Here is a 6612-nt window from a genome sequence, read left to right on the forward strand (position 1 = left end):
GCAACGTGCATTCAATTCAGAATTTCTATCACTGATGAAGTACAATTGTAAAAATTTATGATTCTCGCCTGAGAATGGTAGAAGGGACCCTGCTCTATGATAAATTTGCCCTTTTACTTTGAAAGTAGACATAAATTGATCTGGATTTTCGATTTGGACTCCAAACGACGTCATTTGGAAACATGAGTTATATTTTCTGATTTGTGATAAAAAACGCTTAAATTTTGACGTAGTTCCAGTAAGGAAAGTCTTCAATGACTCTGGTGGTGCAGCCAATAGAGGAAGTTTAACTTTTCCTGAGGCGCAACACATTCCCATTGTTTCACCATTGAATTTCAAGGCCTTGCAATAGGGACAAATTTTAGACATTGTCCCGATTTGAACACATCTACTCAAGCTATAATCATCGACTGGGTTGTACCTGAATGCCAGGCGATAACTTTCAGGTTGCTCTGATTCCTCGGCACGCTTTCTTTTCTTACTTTCTCTATCAGCAGCAAGCCTGATTTCTTGCTGTTCTTGTGATTCCTCGGCACGCCTTCTTTTTTCACTTTCTCTTTTAGCAGCAAGTCTGGTTTCATGTTGCTCTGGTAGTTCCTCGGCACGCCTTCTTTTTTCACTTTCTCTTTTAGCAGCAAGTCTGCTATCGCGTTGCTCTGGTAGTTCCTCGGCACGCTTTCTGTTCTTTCTTTCTCTATCAGCCTCAAGCCTGTTTCCTTGCTGTTCTTTTGATTTCTCGGCACGCTTTCTTTTCTGACTTTCTCTATCAGCAGCAAGTTTATTGGCATAGACTCTTTGAGCATCTTCCTCGGCTGTTGCCATTGTAAGTTCATCAGTCATTTTAAAGTTAAACATTAATAGATTTCTACGTGAACACATGTCTTAAATATCTTTAATGACGTCACCGTCATAACAAAAATGACGACAACTAACTTCATGACGTCAGTCAACACACAAACATGACGTCACCTGACAGACACATCCACAGACAACTTATTTTTATATATATAGATAGATAGAAGATATATATAATATATATATATAGATAGAAGATATATATAATATGAATTATAGTGGCTTTGTTATGAGGAATTTACAAATTTAAAGATTCAAATTAATATAATAAGTTTTACCAAAACAAAAATATTTTAAAAAGATTTTTTTCCTTGACAGTGTATTACTTTTTGAATATGTAATCAGAAATCCAGTTTTTTCTATCCCTTTAGCTTATTTCTTGGAAAAGCATATCAAAACTTATTTTAGTATTATTATTATTTATTGAAAACCCGTCTTTATACAAAGAGGGAGCACTATAAAAACAAAAAACACACACAAAAGCAAGGATTACTATACAACTGTGACAATGTAACTAGGTTAGAAGAAGTCGGTTCCAACCATGTTTTGAAATCTTTCGGTTGTGTTTCTCTATAAGTTTGGCAACAGCTATAGTAGGATCTGCTATATGAAGACTACTGATGACATTTAAACTGCGTTTCCAAATTGGGTATATAAGTAGGTATTTTGCTGAACGCAAGAAAGTAGAACAGATTTTCAATTTATCAGCATTTGTTAGAATTTTCCACAAGGGTGCAATGAAGAAGATGTGGGGGGTGAAAATAGTGTTGAACAGCTTTGCCAGATAACAGAGATTGACACGAAGCTTAGCAGATATTATGGAAGTATATGAAGCTGATATGCAGCGTTTGATGTGTTATGTTAGGAGATGTGGCGAGCGTGAATAGTTTTATTTACAATGCTAATGCCAAGATAAACGATTTGGTCAAACGGATGGATCTTCAAATTTCCAAGTACACTTTCGTCAGGAAGTGGGCCTTTCCAGTTAAAAAGTACTATGTCAGACTTTTCAGCATCGAATTCAAGACCAAATTGATGGATACCCTTTATATAGTAAAAGTCTACCAAAGATGGCGGAAAATCAGCAATCATAAAGTCGCGTAACCGTTACATCAAAGTAGATAACCAGTGGGTCGTTCCATACTCACCTTTATTAACATACTATGCGCACATAAACGTGGAATACTGTAATTCCGTAAAGTCAATCAAATACATATGTAAATACGCCAACAAAGGCAGCGACATGTCAGTTTTTGGCTTGCAGTTATTTCTCCTATTTTAGTTTTTCTTTTTTTTAATGTTTTTCTTTTTTGAGTTTTTTTTTCTTTTTTTCCTTTTTAGCTTTTTTTCTTTTTTACATTTTTTCTTTTTTTGGTTTTTAGTTTTTTTTTATTTTATTTCTTTTTAGTTTATTTTTACCTTTTTTTAGATTTTTAGTTTTCTTTTTCTTCTTTCTTTTTTAGTTTTTTTCCTTTTTTTTATAGAAGACTAGCTGTTGGGGTGGCACTTCGCGCCACCTTAACACCTAGTTGGTGGGGGCGCTTCGCCCCCCCCGTGCGCGTAAGTCATAACGCGCCATATTAGTTACGTGCCAGTGTAGTTGTGTCCCTGTGTCCCACCTGTGAATATAGATATAATATATATATATATTATATATATATATATATACTAGCTGTTGGGGTGGCGCTTCGCGCCACCCCAACACCTAGTTGGTGGGGGCGCTTCGCGCCCCCCCCAAGCCCCCCCGCGCGCGTAAGTCGTTACGCGCCATAATAGTTACGCGCCATTGTAGTTGTGTCCCTATGTCCCACCTGTGAATATAGATATATATATATATATATGGTTTTAACTACGTAAAACTTGCGAATATACAACATTCTTTGCTGTCCCATTGTCTTTGCATATAAATAGATTGTCAGGTTATCCCCCTGTTTCCCCCGGTGTCCCCGTTGTAGTTGTGTCCCTGTGTCCCGGTCGTCATTTATATTCCCTGTGTCCCGGGTCCCGGTCATCATTTGTATCCCGGTGTCCCGGTCTGTATATACATTCGTTTTTTAGTTTTGTTTTTCTCCTTTATTTTTTTCCTTTTTTTTTCTTTTTTAGCTTATTTAGATTTTTAGATTTTTTAGTTTTTTTTATTAGTTTTTAGTTTTTATTTCTTTTTAGTTTTTTTGTCCCGGTCGTCATTTATATCCCCCTGTTTCCCCCGGTGTCCCCGTTGTAGTTGTGTCCCTGTGTCCCGGTCGTTATTTATATTCCCTGTGTCCCGGTCGTCATTTGTATCCCGGTGTACCGGTCTGTATATACATTCGTTTTTTAGTTTTGTTTTTCTCCTTTATTTTTTTCCTTTTTTTTTCTTTTTTAGTTTATTTAGATTTTTAGATTTTTTAGTTTTTTTATTAGTTTTTAGTTTTTTTTTCTTTTTAGTTTTTTTGTAGTTTTTACCTTCTTTTTAGTTTTGTTAATTTTTTTTTTTACTTGTGTCCTGGTCGTCATTTATACTCCCTGTGTCCCGGTGCTTTGTTGATTGCTAATCGAACATTCCTTTTGTCCTGGTCGCTTTCTCTTTGAGTGTCGTCATTTATTTTTTTCTTTTTTAGTTCTTTTAGTTTTTACCTTTTTTAGTTTTTTTTAGTTTTTAGTTTTTTTAGTTTTTTACCTTTTTTTAGTTTTTTTAGTTTTTTAGCTTTTTTATTTTTTTTATTAGTTTTTAGTTTTTTTGTAGTTTTTGCCTTTTTTTTTAGTTTTTTGTCCTGGTCGCTTTCTCTTTGAGTGTCGTCATTTATTAGTTTTTTCCTTTTTTTTTTTGTTTTTTATTGGTTTTTACCTTTATTTTAGCTTATTTTTCAGTTTTTTCCTTTTTTTTAGTTTTTTTTTTATTTTTTATTTTTTTTAGTTTTTTACCTTTTTTTAGTTTTTTTAGTTTTTTTAGTTTTTTAGCTTTTTTACTTTTTTTATTAGTTTTTAGTTTTTTTTTGTAGTTTTTGCCTTTTTTTAGTTTTTTCAGTTTTTTTTTTAGTTTTTTATTGGTTTTTACCTTTATAGTTTTTTTAGTTTTTTAGCTTTTTTATTTTTTTTATTAGTTTTTAGTTTTTTTTGTAGTTTTTGCCTTTTTTTAGTTTTTTCAGTTTTGACGTCACCTAATCCAGTTTTTTCAGGTGACGTCACCTGACACATCCATCCACACATCCATCCATCCATCCATCCACAGACAACTTATTTTTATATATATAGAAGATATATATACTAGCTGTTGGGGTGGCGCTTCGCGCCACCCCAACACCTAGTTGGTGGGGGCGCTTCGCGCCCCCCCCAAGCCCCCCCGCGCGCGTAAGTCGTTACGCGCCATAATAGTTACGCGCCATTGTAGTTGTGTCCCTATGTCCCACCTGTGAATATAGATAGATATATATATATGGTTTTAACTACGTAAAACTTGCGAATATACAACATTCTTTGCTGTCCCATTGTCTTTGCATATAAATAGATTGTCAGGTTTACCGACTCTTGAACATGCAACATATAATGGTCCATGGGAAAACAATCTGTATTCAGATCTATACCTCATGATTCTAATGATTGCCCTTGAGCTTTGTTGATGGTGATTGCTAATCGACCATTCCCTGTCCCGGTGTCCCGGTCGTCATTTACATCCCCCTGTTTCCCCCGGTGTCCCCGTTGTAGTTGTGTCCCTGTGTCCCGGTCGTCATTTATATTCCCTGTGTCCCGGGTCCCGGTCGTCATTTGTATCCCGGTGTCCCGGTCTGTATATACATTCGTTTTTTAGTTTTGTTTTTCTCCTTTATTTTTTTCCTTTTTTTTTCTTTTTTAGCTTATTTAGATTTTTAGATTTTTTAGTTTTTTTATTAGTTTTTAGTTTTTTTTTCTTTTTAGTTTTTTTGTCCCGGTCGTCATTTATATCCCCCTGTTTCCCCCGGTGTCCCCGTTGTAGTTGTGTCCCTGTGTCCCGGTCGTCATTTATATTCCCTGTGTCCCGGTCGTCATTTGTATCCCGGTGTACCGGAGTTGTGTCCCTGTGTCCCGGTCGTCATTTATATTCCCTGTGTCCCGGGTCCCGGTCGTCATTTGTATCCCGGTGTCCCGGTCTGTATATACATTCGTTTTTTAGTTTTGTTTTTCTCCTTTATTTTTTTCCTTTTTTTTTCTTTTTTAGCTTATTTAGATTTTTAGATTTTTTAGTTTTTTCATTAGTTTTTAGTTTTTTTTTCTTTTTAGTTTTTTTGTCCCGGTCGTCATTTATATCCCCCTGTTTCCCCCGGGTCGTCATTTATACTCCCTGTGTCCCGGTGCTTTGTTGATTGCTAATCGAACATTCCTTTTGTCCTGGTCGCTTTCTCTTTGAGTGTCGTCATTTATTTTTTTCTTTTTTAGTTCTTTTAGTTTTTACCTTTTTTAGTTTTTTTTAGTTTTTAGTTTTTTTAGTTTTTTACCTTTTTTTAGTTTTTTTAGTTTTTTTTAGTTTTTTAGCTTTTTTATTTTTTTTATTAGTTTTTAGTTTTTTTGTAGTTTTTGCCTTTTTTTTAGTTTTTTTAGTTTTTTAGCTTTTTTATTAGTTTTTAGTTTTTTTTGTAGTTTTTGCCTTTTTTTAGTTTTTTTAGTTTTTTAGCTTTTTTATTTTTTTTATTAGTTTTTAGTTTTTTTTGTAGTTTTTGCCTTTTTTTCTCTTTGAGTGTCGTCATTTATTAGTTTTTTCCTTTTTTTTTTTAGTTTTTTATTGGTTTTTACCTTTATTTTAGCTTATTTTTCAGTTTTTTTCCTTTTTTTTTTTTTTAGTTTTTTTTTATTTTTTTTTAGTTTTTTACCTTTTTTTAGTTTTTTTAGTTTTTTAGCTTTTTTACTTTTTTTATTAGTTTTTAGTTTTTTTTGTAGTTTATGCCTTTTTTTAGTTTTTTCAGTTTTTTTTTTAGTTTTTTATTGGTTTTTACCTTTATAGTTTTTTTAGTTTTTTAGCTTTTTTATTTTTTTTATTAGTTTTTAGTTTTTTTTGTAGTTTTTGCCTTTTTTTAGTTTTTTCAGTTTTGACGTCACCTGATCCAGTTTTTTCAGGTGACGTCACCTGACACATCCATCCACACATCCATCCACACATCCATCCACAGACAACTTATTTTTATATAGATAGATATATATATATATATATATCTATCTTCTATATATATAAAAATAAGTTGTCTGTCTGTGGATGTGTGGATGGATGTGTGGATGGATGTGTCAGGTGACGTCACCTGAAAAAACTGGATTAGGTGACGTCAAAACTGAAAAAACTAAAAAAAGGCAAAAACTACAAAAAAAACTAAAAACTAATAAAAAAAATAAAAAAGCTAAAAAACTAAAAAAACTATAAAGGTAAAAACCAATAAAAAACTAAAAAAAAAACTGAAAAAACTAAAAAAAGGCAAAAACTACAAAAAAAAACTAAAAACTAATAAAAAAAGTAAAAAAGCTAAAAAACTAAAAAAACTAAAAAAACTAAAAAAAGGTAAAAAACTAAAAAAAATAAAAAATAAAAAATAAAAAAAAACTAAAAAAAAGGAAAAAACTGAAAAATAAGCTAAAATAAAGGTAAAAACCAATAAAAAACTAAAAAAAAAAAGGAAAAAACTAATAAATGACGACACTCAAAGAGAAAGCGACCAGGACAAAAAACTAAAAAAAAAGGCAAAAACTACAAAAAAACTAAAAACTAATAAAAAAAATAAAAAAGCTAAAAAACTAAAAAAACTAAAAAAAGGTAAA

The sequence above is a fragment of the Artemia franciscana genome, chromosome 14, assembly GCF_032884065.1.
Source record: "Artemia franciscana chromosome 14, ASM3288406v1, whole genome shotgun sequence".
NCBI lineage: Eukaryota > Metazoa > Arthropoda > Branchiopoda > Anostraca > Artemiidae > Artemia > Artemia franciscana.